Source organism: Geospiza fortis, unplaced genomic scaffold (genome assembly GCF_000277835.1).
Source record: "Geospiza fortis unplaced genomic scaffold, GeoFor_1.0 scaffold732, whole genome shotgun sequence".
In the NCBI taxonomy this organism is placed as follows: Eukaryota; Metazoa; Chordata; class Aves; order Passeriformes; family Thraupidae; genus Geospiza; species Geospiza fortis.
This window is the reverse complement of record NW_005054477.1, coordinates 139,689-156,681: the sequence shown is the minus strand read 5'-3', so window position 1 is coordinate 156,681 and position 16,993 is coordinate 139,689. Positions and strand designations below refer to the sequence as shown.

At 37.8% G+C, this 16,993-nt stretch overlaps 1 long non-coding RNA gene across 1 annotated transcript in view; it reads right to left on the bottom strand.

The window, feature by feature from the left end:
- The window catches only part of LOC102043090, a 111,104-nt gene that overhangs the window by 8,067 nt on the left and 86,044 nt on the right, over positions 1 to 16,993 (bottom strand). The window contains exon 2 of the long non-coding RNA XR_004082481.1: positions 16,378 to 16,448. This is a non-coding gene — a long non-coding RNA (uncharacterized LOC102043090). The remainder of the gene's footprint in view (positions 1 to 16,377; positions 16,449 to 16,993) is intronic.

Below are 16,993 nucleotides of genomic sequence, written 5' to 3'. Positions count from 1 at the left end.
TTACATAAGGGAGCCTTTACTACATCAAAGAAAACTACCACAATCTCTCTCTGTCAAAACCATGGAAGGGTGTGCTCAACTTCTACCATTGAAACTGATTTTCATACGTTTCATTACTCAGTATTTGCATCCTGGTGGTGTAATAATATAGCAATATTATATGCATGTGGGTTTTATTAGAGAGGGAGCATCACTTGTGGTTTGACACATCTCTACTCCTCTCCATACAATTACTTTGCAAATACATTGGCAGAGGGCAAGGGAGAAGGGATGGTAGATTTTTTAGCATTCACTATCACAGAGCACTTTGAAAAATCTGTGGCCTAATGATTTTTCTGTCACAGACTATGTGCCCCTGTTTTTTTCCATCTACAGAGCTGCAATAATTTTTAATGAACTCATAAGAGTATGGTGAGGTTGAACATAGTATTGTCGTGGTTTGTAAACTATGTGGAGATTTTTGGCTAAAAGGTGCTTTAAAAGTGTAAAGAAGTTAATTGAAATTACAAGAGGCAATTCCTAATGTATATCTCTGTGTTTATGAGTAGGTTTTTCACCTTGCCCTTGTGGAACTTGAGAAATAAAAAACACAACCCCAAAGAATTTACATCTGAGCAGAAAGTACAGATGAAAGGCCAGAAGAAATTTAAAATTATCATCCCCATTTTACAGAGAAAGAACTTAAACATGAACAACATATTTGTTTTAGGATGTACAGAAAAGGAGCAGCAGATGCAGGGAGGTAAAGGCAGATCTCCTAAAGACCATCCCAAGTGCTTAATTTAGATGAGATTCTAGTTAGCAGAGTCTCTCTACAATCTTCCCACTGCTCAGTCTAATTACTGATTTTTACTGCTGTTAGAAAGGTAAAACCAGTCCCTTAAAAACCTACAGCTAGCTTGGAAACCGAATACAGCAGCATGCTTTGTTTTATCACCTTCTTATTTAGTTAAGCCTTTTTTTTTCCCCCCTTTTCTTTTTGTTGTCACATGGAGCTCATGAAACTCCTTAGTTTTGATAGTGTTTTTTATTATGAGGATTTCTTTAGGTGGCTGAAGTGGCTGAGAGCAGGGCTTGCTGAGGAAGTGCTCAGCCATGGCCCACTGGTTGGTGTCAAAAGGCCAGCATCTGGTACCATTCTCCCGGTGCTCAATTGCTTCTTTCTTTCAGCTCTTTTCAGACCAAGGTACAACTTGAGAAGTGCACTCTGTGTTATAAAAGCCCTGATAGAATGGCAGCTTTATGTGCATAAATCTGTTCTCACTGCCAACACCACAACTTAGCCAAATAGCAACTGCAGCCACAATACCAGGAGGCCAAAGTTTTCTAAGAGTAAATTTGTCACCTCGTCTCTTGCAAGTAGCTGCCTACAGAAGTGAATATGACCTTAAATTTGATTCTCCCATTGTACACAAGCTACAGAGAAAATTGAAAAGTGTTGATTTACGGTTCTATAGATTTCCTCCATTTTTCTTTACCTTTTTTTGTATATTCTTGACAAAATTATGATTTTTTTTTTAATATTAAGGAAAAAAAAAAACACAACTGAAGCAGTGACAGAGCCATGGTTAACTGTCAACAAATCTATGTAAAACTCAACTGTCCGAATTTACTAATCTGAACAAAGGGAGTTTAATTTTGATTTTATTGAAATATAAAATTTCCTCAAATTAAAACCAAATGAATATATCTTTATAGTCAAACTGAGACTCAACCAAGGCAGACAGCATCAAGTGCTAGTTCACAGAATGGGGTCAGCACTCTTTCTTCACTGCCTTTGCCAATGTTTATGTTTTTTTCTAATCAGGGGAAAATCAGAGCCATGTGGACACCTAGAGGAAAACCAGCAGGTCTCAAAATGTTATTGGCAGGGTGAAATTTGTGATTCTCCCATGGCACTTAGTTTATTTGTCAATTTTGTTTCAGTTACATTTTCATGTTAATGTCTTCTATTTTGTGAAGTCTTTTGGGCTGGAAACAAATTTTGTCATGGTTTTTATAGAATTGTAGAGCAGCCATTCCCAGGTGGAATTCCTATAAAGAAAAGCTTTATTTTAATCCACAGGCCTAAATCTAATATATAACCTCTCTATTCTTGTAAGGCATAGGTTAACACAGCAGGTGTTTCAAGTTCCTGGGAGATGCATTAAATAGACAAATTTAAACCATGATTAATAACAATCTTTTTTTTTAATTTGGAAGGAGAGGAGAATATGAAATTTCAGTCAGGTATATACTATAAACAGCTTTAGGATACACATAACCTTCATAACACCTGCATGTGGGGAAACAAAGTTATATTTTAGAGTGTGTTTAATAGAACAAGTCAAAAAACCCCCACTACTAAAGGAAATATTGCAGTGCAAGTGCATAGCAGTCATAATTTTTAAAAGAGGTACCCAAAATAATGAACAAACAGCCAATAACGAGGAAATCACCTGAAGCAGTGAATTCAAAGGTCTTATTAAAAATATCAAATTTACCTTTTAAAAGACCTGTGTAATTACATGCATCATGATAAAGCATGCAGGGCAGGCAAGGCAAGCATGTGCTGTAAGTTCTGGACCATCTATGGCTGTACACGTGCAGAAAACACAGCAGGTTCCCAAGCACATGGCAGCATAAATGTTCAGGAGAGCAGGCCTGAAGGCAGTTTGTAATGCTCCATTATGGACCTGCCTGGCCAGGAAAATTTTGCCTATCTTACAGTTTGTCAGCAGAGGAGCTGAACACATCCAGGGTTAATGGGACATGCCACATGTTAAACCCAGTCGACACATTGCTTCTAACAAAGCCACCAGACTGTGGGACATGAATTCTCTCTTTGCTGGTCTCAAACCTCTTCCTTAAGCACTAAGAAAAAACCCAAACTTTTGTCCTCCAGTCTTAGAGACTCATGTTAAACGCAGCTATGGCAGGCCTGAGGGTGCACGCCAGAGCTCTGACTCACTAGGGTGAATGAAAAAAATATGATCTGTGAAGAAGGATAAAGGATTTTTGTTACATTTCTTTTTAGTCAGAAGAGCTAATCTCAGGGCAGATTCCAGAGTTTATTCATGTGAAAATCACTGTATAAACAATCTGAAGTTCGCCTGACCGTATTATGTGTGCTTAGGCTGAGTACTGGGAGTGGTGTGTTTATCCATTCTGAACATGATGGGATGCTGATTTAGATAGTAACTATGGATTGGACACCCAGTTAATATCTAATCTTGATGTGTAAATCTTTTGGCTGACTCTGTTAAGTCTGTTGGAAAGAGACTGTGTTCTAGATTCTTGGAAGTCCCTTAAGAATCCAATAGGTGATTATTTAACATCTTGGTTTCTGATTCCACTTAGTGACCTGTCAATACTATCTGTCAGAGGATTAAACATGGTGAGTCATTATTTACAAAGAATCGAGTGTGGCTATCCAAGAAGACTTCAGTGACTACAAGCCAAATCCCCAAAACAAACTTTGTGAAGTTACAAAAGTAAAAGCAATCAAGTAAAAACTATACCTGTGGGTTCCTCAGATGTAAAGGAGGTTATAAGGAGTGTATGAGTATTGGCTTTCCTTCAAGTAATGAAAACATCCAAGGGGATGTTAAAAGAAAGAGTTTGGGGGAACTGGTGTCAGTGAAATGTCTCTGCATTTTGCCTTCTGAAACCAAGTGTACTCTTCTCCTATTAAGAAGGAGAGTTGTAACTGCTCAAAAATGTCTACTATCCAGAATGCATTTCTCATGATCCTATAAGCTCTGTGATCCAAGAGGATACAGAGTTATACTGAGTTATACTCATCAACATAAGCTGAGTATTCTGCTGGCTTTGAGTGTGGGGGACTATTTTATTTTCTCCTGTGATACTTTTTGACATGAATAAGACGTGCTGGTTTTTTTCATCTGAGTTGCGTTAAATAACTGAACAGTTACTTGTGGATGTTGGATTCGATATGGGGAAGTCAGTTATGGTTCATAATTTAATACACATAGTGGATTTGAAATGGTCTCTAAAGAAGCTCAGAGGAAAACTCATATACAAATGCTTATTGGTTTGCTTTGGATTTGTGTCTGTACAGAGAAACCAAGAAGCATACATAACAAGAACTTGGTGTTTCTCCAGCTATCTGAACCAGTATTTCATTTTAAATATTTCCATGTGTATATGAAGCTGAAATATTTTTTATGCAAACAGCCATGATATAATTTCTCTCTTTGAAGTTACTAGGCACAATAAATAAAAAACCCACCAGAACAATAACATTGAGAATTTGACTTTAGAATATCTTGGGAAACAAACATATCTTCAGGGTGGTTAGCTGGTGGGAAGGTATGGCAGAACACATACAGCAATGACATGTGATATGTTTTCATTCCTCCCATAATATTTCAAGTCAGTAGAAGCTTAATTTGATGACCAGTCTCCGTGAAACATGGTGATACAGTAAAATGACGGAAGTGCCAACCTGACTGACAAAAGTTCCAACCTGATTTACAGAGTGAGTTACACACATTCTTTAAGAACCTTTGGGTAAGGAGACATTCAGGCTGGCCTGAACTCCATTCTTTTTGAAGCTTCAACATTTACCACATATAGCACTTATGGCTAGTATACTACAGTATGGCCAGATCTCAGACTAATTATTACTTTTTCTTACCTCTGATAAGTACACAAGCCCAGATGTTCAATCTAAACACCACACAGACTACATGCTGCTGCTATAGATCATCCCACCTCCATATACCTCAGTGAAACTGGGTCAGTTAACATGAGCTGGGCATCTTCATTTCTTCTCTGCAAAATGGATCGGGCAGCATATGTATTTGATTTTCCATCCTGAGTTGTGGATGTGTCTCCAGGACATCTGACAACACTCTTGATAAGTTAAAGATTTGGTGAGTCATGGTTAGTTACAGATTGCGTATCCCAAATCCTCCCTGCCTAGAAGGAGGATTGAGAATGCCCATCTGTAAAGAGTAATAAAGCCTCAGCTGTTTATGTGGAGATGGATGTTCCCACTCCACTGTTGCTGATGGCTCCATTCTGCAAGATGTCAGCAAAATACTTGAGCACTTGTGACCTTCATGAACAAAGGACAACAGATTCCTCATCTGCTAATACCCTTTGTGTTAAAAAGCCAATTCACCTCAAAGCCACTACTGCAAGGTTCTTTCACTCTGTAGAAGAGTCAGGCACACTGAAAAGTTGAACTCCAGTTAGGATTTTTGAAGGATAGAGTTAAGAAGTAAAAGAAAATGTCAGGTTTAAGGTTAGAAAAATTTTGTCTTTGGTGTTATTCCCATGTGCTCAATGGACATATAGTAGGGGTGAATTTTACTTGGCATGTTTAGCCAACACTTCATCAAAAACTAATTTTCCTACATCTAATCACCCAACCAGCCTCTTTCAGTTTTTATGGTTAAAAAAAATGGGAGCTGGTGTCACTGACATCATAGATTTTCTTCTACAGAAAAGGCAGGAAATTTCACCTCACTTCTAACTTGCTGTGCAATAATCACAAAGTGTCACTTTGTTTATTAACTGTATGTTGACATACAATTGCAGTGTGAGAGTGACCCCACAGTCCAGTCATAGCAATCACTGGCAGGTTAGGTTTGACTTAAATATTGCCCCTTCTTGCACTAAAAACAAGTGCAGCCCCATCCAATTGCTAAACTCAACACCCTGCTGCTAAAGTCAAGCTGAATGTTGCACCAGTGTGACAGGAGGTGAGCCAGAGAACTTCTAAGTGATATTATTAATTGTTAAGAGAAAGACATCTTAATGAGGACTAAAGGGTTTTCTTGGTTACGTAGCCTTTGCAAAACCAGCTCTAGAAATAATACATAGTATTTGCTTCAGAAATCAAACTCAGGGATTTGTTATTATGGTTCTTTCTTACAATTATCATGTTAGAAAAAATTCTGAAGAAATAGTGAAACAGGAAAAAAAAGTGTATTTGCTGCTGTGGAGATGCAGAAAGGCACAGCTGGGTACAAAGCATCAGAGTCCTGAGTGTCAACATCTTTGTTGTTGCTGTTGCAGTCATTGACACGATACAATTATCTTAGAAACTTGGTAGGCTTCACATTAAAATTAGTTGGATTTGTGTCCCCTAATATTTGATTTCCATTTTTTTTTTCATCATCTTGTTTGGTATTTTTTTTTCTGTTGTTTCAGTGGTAGATTCCAAGCAGAGTTGAATGAAGATACTACTAATTTTTCTTTCAGAGAGTGTTATGGAATAACTGTTTCTGAAACCTGACATTATCATTGATTCAATAGGTAAAAGTACAATTAAAACAAAGAAACTACATCTTTTCACACTTTCATGAAACATCTGCTCTGAAATTCCATGAAATTATTAAAATTTCTGCATTAAAATTATTACTGACATAGGAAAATAGAAGCCAAAGTAGCACAAGAGACAATTTCTAATCTTTTCATGTATCTAGACTGCATGAAATATGCTGTTCCCTGAAATCCTGATGCCTCAGCTGGCTACTAAGCAAGACATAGCAGAGTGCACCATGACTCTGCACTGTTCCAGGCGGATGTGCTTCCTTTCCAAGGAAAGAATGGCAAGGAAGGAAGGGCACTTGAGTGTCATCTTTATATGGCTCTGGTGCTTTAGACAGAGACCATATTAACTCTGTTTTTCCAGATTTTATTTTATTTTTCCTGATACCCCAAAAAAATTGTGATGGACATCTAAGCCACTTTTCACATTAAAATTCACTTTTAAAAGAGGTTTGGTCATGGGGAACTAGACTCTAGCCAAATTACTCTTGAAAAATACAGTAATCAGATGGGCTCCTAAGAGTTTAATGTCTGACAATAGAAATGTTTCATATTCCTAAGGATCTCATTTGAAGAATTCTTTGAATTTTATCCTAATGTTTCTATTGCATCTTTCTGAATAATTCTTTGACAAAAGAAGTGTTAGCAACTGTATCTAAGGGTCTGAAGTAAAAATGTGATTCATTGCTGTATTTGGGGTTGTGGTATTTATACAATCACAAATATCTGGGTGAACAGAGTCTCAGTTTGAGAAGTCTTAATTCTCGGTGTTTGCATTATGTCTGGTTATTCCATTGTAAAATGAAACCATAAATTGCACATGCCCTGAGAATAGGGTGTGAAGCTTAATATTTTATCTGCTTCAATTATTCACCATTTTTTGCTTTCAAATTTATATTGTCACTACAGCTCAATAACAAGGTGATCATCATGATTTATCTCTATGGTTTAAAAAGCTTGTTAAAAGTCTTTGTCAGAAAACAGCTAAGTGATTTTTATGGACTTTCATTTTAAGTTTTGGAATTGTTGGCTTTTTCACATTTTTAAGTGAAAGATTCCCTCCCTTTCTCAAGATCAATTTCCATTTCAAAATTTTGTCTTCTACAGCAAGCCACTCATCCTGTAAGCATTTTAGGATGTCTGAATTAATTTCTAGGAAAAAGCTGTACAGATATCACAACAAAGATTCTTCATTGATCCAGCAAGACTTCCAATATAAAATTCTAAATATATTGGCCCAAAGATCTTGACCAAGCTTAGAGAAAAAAGTTCTCCAAAATATTAAAAATTCTCACTGTAAGAGAACTATATTCCTCCAGGCTTATTAATTCAGCCTGATCTTGAATTCTAGAATTCCCCACTGGCGGTGCACAAAACTCTTTCAGATGTTTCTCCCCAAGAGGACCTTGGCTCTGGTTTTCAGTCTTGTCCCAACAAAGCCTACTTGAACCATTCCCCTGAATCCCTTCAGACCTTCACGGGTCACCATCCCTGGATTGATGGCAATTAACACATTCGGTTTCTCACTTGAGCAGCTACACAAATATCTCTATATTCATCAGAGGTAGCTGGTGGTGAATGCCTGAGCTACTTCAGGTCACTGCCATCACCATCTGTTTGCTGACCATGTGAGGTCACAGGCTCCAGTCTCTGTAATCTGCTCGGATCCCAGTGCAGGGACCTGCACAGGGGGATTCAGCTGGACCTGAGCTTGGCTGGCAAAGAGGAGGGGCAGCCAAGAGGGATAGATGGGGTAATAGGGCTGTACTGATTTTCAAGAGACAAAACAGTTCAGAGAAGATGACAGAATGGTTTTGGGAGTCTTCCTGGGACAAGGCAGGGACAGGAGATTATCTTTCTCTACCTGTGTGCTCACACAGCCCCAGAAATCTGACCAAACTCAAGTCCTTTGTCCCTGGAAATTCCAGGAGGTCATGTATTAGTCTCTGCTGTGCTGCTGCAGAATCCTGCATTCACACAGCAGATGCAGCCCTTTCCTAAGAAAAGGGTGTGCCACCTAATCCTTCTCATTTGCTGCTACTGATCTCAGACCACAGAGCTCATTCTCAAGAGAGGGAGAAACAGTTTCACCCATTGTAATTCTCCTAAACTGTTTATTCCCTTAGGCAAAATAATCAGCTAACACACCTGTGGAACACGAGTGTGGAGCAGGGGAAAGCCAGCAGGGAAACTCCCTGCAGCCAGGGCTGCCTGTGCTGTCACTGAAGTGTGCCCGGGGTCTAATGGCACATTAGGTGGGCATTGATCTCAGCCAGTTTATGAGCTCTGTGACAGAATTGAATCACTTGCTGCTGAATCCCATGGAGCAGAAATTGCTACTTCCTAAGCTAATCCATTTTCAAATTAGCTTCCAATTGTGACAGATGACCTCACTGAAAATCAGTTTACCTAATTGCTAACACTCGCAAAGGGAAGAGAAATCAATCTTTATATCCCTTTCTTTGCCCTATTTTTCTTAATATTTCTCACAGCTTCCTTTCACACTGCTCCAGCTGGGAAGACAAGCTTTATGAGAAAGCTAAGATAGCTTAATTATCTATTCCAATTCAGAAGTCAAGAGGAGTAATGGGAATCAATGACTGCCACTGTTTCTCTGAGAGGGGAGTTGAGAATGTGCATTCATTTGTTTATGCAGCTTTCCTAAATCGTTACTTGCCATCCATAACAGACCAAGATACAGAGAATTCTGCATAAATAGACTGTTTCTTGACCATTGTGTCTAATTATGGACAGTTCATTTCCCAGTTTGTAATTGTGGAAAGGGAAGACCTGATGCCCCTGTAACTGCTGAAAATCTATAGCAGAAGCAATCACAGGTTGCCCCATGCATCTGTTCTACATGACTTTCATTATGAGAAGTGGAGGTTGTTTTGTTTAGTTGTTTTTTTTTTCCAATTCCCAGGGTAGGCTATAGGTACAGATGAAAATGCGTAAATACCCTATAGAAGAACACTTCAAACTGAAGAAAATACAAAATCAAAACAATTAAAATAGGCACATCCCATTAAAAAACAAACAAACAAACAACAAAAAAACCCCTTCTAATAATTCTTTTTTAAAAAAGCTCCCTATGTCTAATTACAGAGACTTTTTTCTGGTACAAAATAGTATCTCAGTTTGAAACCTCCCTAATTTTGATGACATTGAATTCTGAGCAGATACCTCTTCAAAGCAAAGTGACATATCTATATGTGATATATATTCTATGTTATAGGACAAATTACATATATGTACAATACAAATAAGCTCTGAGTACCACAGAAAGTTTTCATCATTTTTTATGGTATAATGAATCATGTAAAACTAAGAAAATTTACTAGAAGAATGAAAAAGGAAAAATTAGGCACTTAACACTAATTCAGTAAAAAAGTTGTACAGAGCTATCCAAGCTGTTCTTCAAAGCAATCAACACAAATTTAGTAACTACGAAGTTCATCCTACACTGACTTAAAATAGCAGGCAGGGAGAAAAGGATGTCTGTGCAGCTGACTAAGGGACAGTCCAGATTTTCATTTTGCTATGTCAGCTGGCTCAGAAACAAATCTGCATTTCCTCCTGGGAAGATACAGATGTACTTTTTAAATAATAAAATAGCCAATATGTCTCTAAATATGATTATCATAACCACATATAACTTGTTGTACAACTATGTTCAGCTTCATAGGTAGGGCAGAAAGCCAGAAAATGTGGTGAACATATCCTCTTCCTCAACCCCTTGACCTAGGAGTGTGATGTTTATCTTCATGCTGACATTCCTAAAAATCTATATTTCCCCCTTGAATCAAGCTACCATATATTGAGAACAGAATAGCAAGTTATGGTCTTTTGGCATTTTAGAAACATTTTTTTGCTGCTCACATTGCCTTGCTTTTGCTTTCCTTTTGGATGCCTGTGTCTTCACTGAGTCCAGTTTATTTCTGACTGTGTGACTCTGCAGCCATTCCTGGTGACATGTTAGAAGGAATCCCAAGGAAACATTGTGGCTTGTGGTTTCAAATGTCAGTTTTACTATGTCCCTGAAGCTTAGACATGAATGACATGTTGACCTTTGAAGTAGCATTGTCCTGGGACATAGCTGAGATTTTCTATTAGAGTGAGGTTTGCCTTTAACAGAAGAGGAATGTTCAGATAGCCTGATTGGTACTTGGCCCCTGGCTAGGCTAAAAGTATAGCTTTCCCTCTCAGGCCTAATTCCTAGCACAGGAATGCAGAGACAAAAAGAAACACAATAGGGAGATAAATCTAGCAGAAGTTATTCCAAGCAAGTTTATAGAAGTTTGTGCTCTAAATTGGAACACGTACTTCTTCCTTTGGTTATTTAATCCATTTTTGACTGTGCCCAATATATCATTAAAGTGCTATTATAAAATTTAAATGGATTGATGAGTGTGTTTTTCTTGGGGGAAATGCTTTGTGAGAGCTCCAAAGTAATTGGATAAGGTATAGCTTATTTGCTTTAGAGTTCACTAATCGCCGTTTGTATGGAGGTCAGTTTCCAAAATATTTGGACCCCCACTGGAACAAATAGAAGTGTTGTAGGAACAGAAATGCACTGGTGACCTCATGGCAATTTTTAATATTCTTATGTGTTTCTTCCAAATACTAAAATCTTTTGATGGGATGTCTAACTATTTTCTATAATATCTGAGGATAAATTCAATTCTTTATTTATCTAAGCAGGGGTTCTCCTTCAGTGAATTTCATAATATTGAGGAAGCTAATTGAATTAAGTAATTATAAAAGGTACTAGAGCAAACCCATGAAACCAAACTCATGTGCTATTCAGAATGCTCAATGTCATTCTCATTTTCCCGTTTCATTTCAAAAAGTCTTCAGAAATGAGATTTAGTCAATGTTCATGTAAATTTAGACTTGAGATAGGAACTCCAAAAAAGCAACCAAATGTGGTGAATGAACTTTGGTGTAAGAATACTTCCCTTCTAAAGACAAAGAAAATACAAACTTGCTTATAAAGCTAAACTTCACTGAAAGATAAAGGCCTGTCACTAAATACAGCAGTGCTGCTCATCAGTGCGTGGTACTGTGGAGGACAGTGAATCTGTGACCCTTTCTTCTCTCAGCTTCAGTGCCCTCTAAATTAATGTTCTTTTCCTGCTCTTTCTCATGGGAAAGATAATGAGGAAACCGAATATTTGCAGAGGAGAACCAAAAATACTACTTTCTCTGAATGTAAAATAACCTGTGTTAGACAACTTATTTTTTAACATTAGGATTTCTAAATTAAAAAACTCCAGACTGCAACTAGCTTTATTCTCTTCCATCACTGCAAATGGTACAAAAGTAGACCTAATTTATGCTAACTTTGAAGATATTTTACTCTCTCATGCTGATGAGAAACGAAGCTGAAAATCAGACATATTATCATCTCTATATAAACTGTCTGTTAGAATAAAAGGCATTTTTGCTATGACTTCAAAACTAGGCTCATATCTGAAGGATTCTACCGAATGGGTGTCAAGATTTTTTTCATTAAACATTATTTGACTATTGACAGATTTCATAATCACATCATGATTCTGACTGGAATCATGGAGTACAGTCCTGCCAAGAAAAAGGTGCATCTGCATAAAACATGGATTATATAACATTTATGAAATGATAAATTATCTACTGCAGCATTATAGGAAAATACTAGTATGTAAAACTGAAGAAGTGCAACTGCTGCTTAGAAGAGTTTGAAAGGAATGGTTATTACTGGAGTTCAATAGGTGTCTCTTAAAGTTCTTGGAATTAAGTGTAGTATTGTACTAAGCATAGCAAAAACCATATGATGGTGAAATGTCTGTATTATCTTTTTTCCCCATAAATTATCATGAACATACCAAGATGATATGCATACAAGAGAACAGAAGGAGAAACACAGTATCTACTATGCTGCTGTCATGAGTGACATTTTAATTGGCTCACAAGCGAATGGGGACTGCAGTATGTTTAGACTTAATTTCCACATGTACAGTACAGCCATTACAACTAGACTCCTCTACATCTGGGAATTAGTTTATAGCATTGCAACTGCTGCTCATCTGCTCTTCTACTGCCTCTGCCACGAACATGAGTCTTGACAGAGAATCTGTGGCTGGGTAAAATAGCTATCAGACATTAATGCGGTCCCTTTAGGTATGCTAGCAGAGAACACACCTCTGTAAGCAGAAGGAAGTCACAGGGTTTAGAATTGGAGCCAAGTAGAGCAGGGGTGGGAGACTTTGAGTGCTGCTTCTTGTGCTGGAAGGGGAAAGGCAGAGTGGGTGAAAGGTACAGTAGGTACAGCACAAACACGCAGCTGGGGCTGGAATCCACCCCGTGAGGATTTACTGCTGTTCCATGCAGCTTTCAGGGCTCAGACCCTGAACAGAGGCCATCTGCATTGCAGATGGATGGGACTTCTCCAGGAAAGTCTCTTTCCTACCCAAAAATTATGATTTGCTAGAGCATTTTTTATTATTACTTTTAATGAAAATGAGTAGTTTTTGAGAAGTTTTGTGTTTGAAACTTTTCTCAGATAGATGCATAACAGACTATCCTTAGGGAGTATGTTTGCCTTGACTGTACTTCTACTTAGACAAAACACGAGGATAGAGAATTAATGCATGTGTGTCATGGTCCAGTGAAGATAATTTTGTATAAATATGCAATGACAATTAGAATGACTGTATCTCTCCAAGGACGTAGGGTGCACAAAATGGCGTCCTTGGAGACCCTTCACGATCAGGGTTTTACCTCACCATCCTCTTCCTAAGGGATCACCATAAACCAAAAAATGGATGAGATTTGAGCTGTGGTCTCTCATATTCCCTGATACACAGAACAGTTGCCCATAGAAATTTAATTTTTATATCCCCACCAAGCCATCCAGTCTATTTTCCAATATTTAAGCATTTACACAAACCAAAACAATTGCAATAAAAACAATGCAAGAGACTGATTTTATCCAGGGTTTTATTGGAGACATGAGAGAAATGGAGTTTTGTTTTGCTTTTTAATCAGAGGTGATCTTCATAACAATTGAACCATTTTAGAGCATTAATATATTGGTATTTTTAGGAAAATAAGGCTGTAGGGGTTGAGGATTTTTTCCTACCCTGTTTTTCCTTTACACAATTTGATTTAGCATGATGAAGGAAATAAAACAAACTTCTAAACCCTGAAATCTTTCAGAAGCCAGAGTTCTAGTTTTCCAGCCAGCCCTCATCCACATGGAGGCCAAATGCTCTTGTCACGTTATTAATTCAGTCTGCACAAGAGGTTGTGGTTCCCTTGCTAGAGGAACTCTGCTATGAAATGTGGTGCCAGAAAATCTGACAAGTGCCTTCCCTCCCAGTACAATATTTTGGAGAGAGGAAGCCCAGAGCAGAAGGCTCTCTGTGGGTTGCTGTGGGATGGTTTGCACAGCACTTACACTTCTTTGTGATGTGGTTTGAAGGGGGAGAAAGTTGGGACATTTCAACAGCCCTGCTCCCTCTCTGTCTCCTGCAGTTTACACAGCAATGACACAGAAAGCCTAGCAAAAAGGAAGAAACCAATGTTGTGGCTTTTCTGCCTTTTCTGCCACCTTAGAATGAGGTCTAGCAGCAAATAGTAGTAGATCACACATTACAACCATGTCTGGGAACACGTATAGGGGAAGTTTTGGCAAGTACAATAAACCCAAATATTTCATGAGAATGAGTGCTTAGTTTCAGATGTTGTCTTAAACCACATTCAACAATATGATATGTGTGCTTTTCTGTTATTGTTATTTTCATTCCCCCTTCCCTCCCCATTTTAATTTAAAATACCTGAGAAGTATCTTTAATGCTTCTTTCTCCTTTCAGGTAAGGATATTAGCAGTCAGGTTGAGAACCATGAGTGCAAGCATTAGATCTTGGGAAGATGATTGAAACCTTAATAAATTTGAAACCGTTTTCAATTAGTACACAGGAAATTTACTTTGTGAGCCATGACTTGTTTTATTAGTGCCCTGGAGGGCAATTTAGATTGGAAAAATCAGGACATCATTGTTTGCCAAAAAAAGAAAACAGATACTTAGCTTTCATCTATAGTCTGGGACACAGCCATGAAAATGGGACTAAAATATTATTGAGTATCAAAAAATACCTATAAATTGGGGTCAATCATAGTTCCAGAGTGTTGGAAATGACATTCATCTCATCTTAAAGTGTGTGGTTATCTTGGAAGTTTGCCACTTGCTAACATACTGCTTTTACTTTTAAATCAACCCAAAGTAAAACCTTTATATTACAGTCTTAATAGGTTCAATTAAGATATGGAAATAGTTGCTCAAGGAAGCAGGAACCCCTTTAAAATTTATCATACCTTTCAAACTTTAGTCACCTGAGTTTTTTTGTGGGGTTTCATAAAATAGCCCACTCTCAATTTTTCTTCTCCGTTATTGCTCATGTTCTCAGCTAGCCAGAAATTAAATACTTATATCAAATGCATAGAATAGAGAGAACTAAGTACAGGTTATGTATTCTTCTAAAATTATGAATAGTGAGATCAACTTCTATTACTGCAAAATTTGTTCTGCCAGTTGCAGTCTGGCCAGTAAGGTGAAGGAGAGGATAGACCCCATGAAACAACTCTTAATATGCTTTTGCCTGACATACACAGGCATCAGCTACAAAAGTGCTCCTTGTGTATTAACCTGCCTTGACCTCATCCACCTGAATAAAGGCCTCTTGCAGTGTGGTCTATAATTTTTCAATACTTTTTAATCATACCCACATCATTGCCTTTCACACTTCAGCAAGCTCCTTCAAATGATGCCAAACTCAGATTCAGCAGCACTGGAGCATGGCTTAAACACTTAGGGCTAAATTATTAGAACTCTTTCTTGGTTGTGTAAGGGAGGGAGAAATCTCTCCCTTTTCCCCCCACTGTGAATGTAACTCCAGGGGTAAAGGACAGAAATATGAGAAGACCTTTGTGTACCTTGCTCCATATGCAACAGCTGATACATTGGGTGAGAAAAAAAAAATTCTCCAAGCAAACAGTGAAGTGTTTTAATGTTTTCACAGAAGCATATCCTGGAAGGATGCAACTCTAAACAAATATTTGCACCATTTAATATTAAGTTGCATCTATGCAATAAGCACATTGTAGTTAGGTAAAAGAGGCACCTCTGTTGGGGTGCGTTTCAGAATATCTAAATAAAATTAGTGCTCAAAGCCAATCTCTGTGAGAACCTATACAAATAGTGATTGTAACTACTCCAGAGTCCACCCAAGGAAAATTATCCCATGACCTGTCACAATTCCTATAAAAAAGGGAACATTAAAAACCACAAGGGTATTAACCTAATGGATTTCCTTTCCCATCTGAAGTTTTAATTTTAAAAACTAGTGCTGGTCAAATCAATCATAGGTGCAGTAACTGAGCTCTTGTACCTGAAACTATGTCAGACATCTAAGTATCCAGCCAAGAGCTGAGCCTGCAAGAGTGGTCTCTTGTAAATGATGCTTCTTCCAGTACAAGAAGATGACCAGGTATGAAAACAACATTTACAGTTCAGAGCAGGAAAGTATTTACCATCCTATCACACTTTCACACCATGGGCATCTCTGACCCGGAGAAATACCAGTCTTGATTCCCAGCTCCATGGGAGGAAGGCCCCTGGTGTGGCCATCCACTGAAATTCTCCAAATAAATCAAAATGTACAAACAATGTCCTGTTGTGCCAGGGCCCACCTCAACCTGACACAGGCAGGTTGACATTGTCAGGACACATATCAAGAGCCAAAACTATAGGGCACACCATGAGCTTTACCTGTGCCTTGTTACAAGCATAGTATCTATCTGTCTCCATTAGATCAGTAGTGTCTGAATGAACATCTAGCTGAGGTTTTAACAGAAAATTAAACAAAACCAGTATTCGAATCTTTTACATGAACTTCAGAGAACTAGTTAGGCCCTTTAAGGAATATATTAAATTTTCACAGAATTCTTGATCCCTGGTAAACTAAGAGGAAGGAACTGTTAGTTTTAACTTATTTAAATGTATGTCAAAAAAAGAAAAAAAAGAAAAAGAAAAAGAAGAAGAGCAAAAGATCTTACCTCAGACAGCCACAAGAGTTTAATGGTCAAAGCAAAATTATCCAGTTTGATTGATGTTTCTTTTGATACTCCTAAAGGAAAATAATTTTATATTTAAAAAATACAACCAGTTTACAGAAAAAAAAACCCATAAAAGTTTACCTACTTCTGAACAGTAAGTAAGAACATAATCCATTACCATGGCATTGTTTAGAAGCATCATTTAAAAGCACCCAAAGTCTTGACTGTGTAACAGGTACTATTCTTAATTCAAAAAGACTTGGGATAATGCATGGCAGGGTTCTTTTGAGGAAGCACAGTCATATTGCACTTATTTAAAGTATCAGCTTTTTTTGCTGTAATGAAGTGAACTCATATTGGTTTGCAACTGGGGTTTGTTGGGATTGTCTCATTATCGGGAAAAAAAAATCCAACCCAAGGAACCTCCTCCAAACCCCCCAAATCCCTCATTGATTTTCATTGGAATGAAGTCATATCTACTTATAAAGGCAAGTTTAGATGAATGATATTGAAATAAAATAGTTTCACTTTTTGAAACTTTACAGTGCAGTTTTACCATGGCCCACTCAGTTATGTCTCTTAGGAGAAGGCCAGGGAGTGAGGGGATGTTCATTTG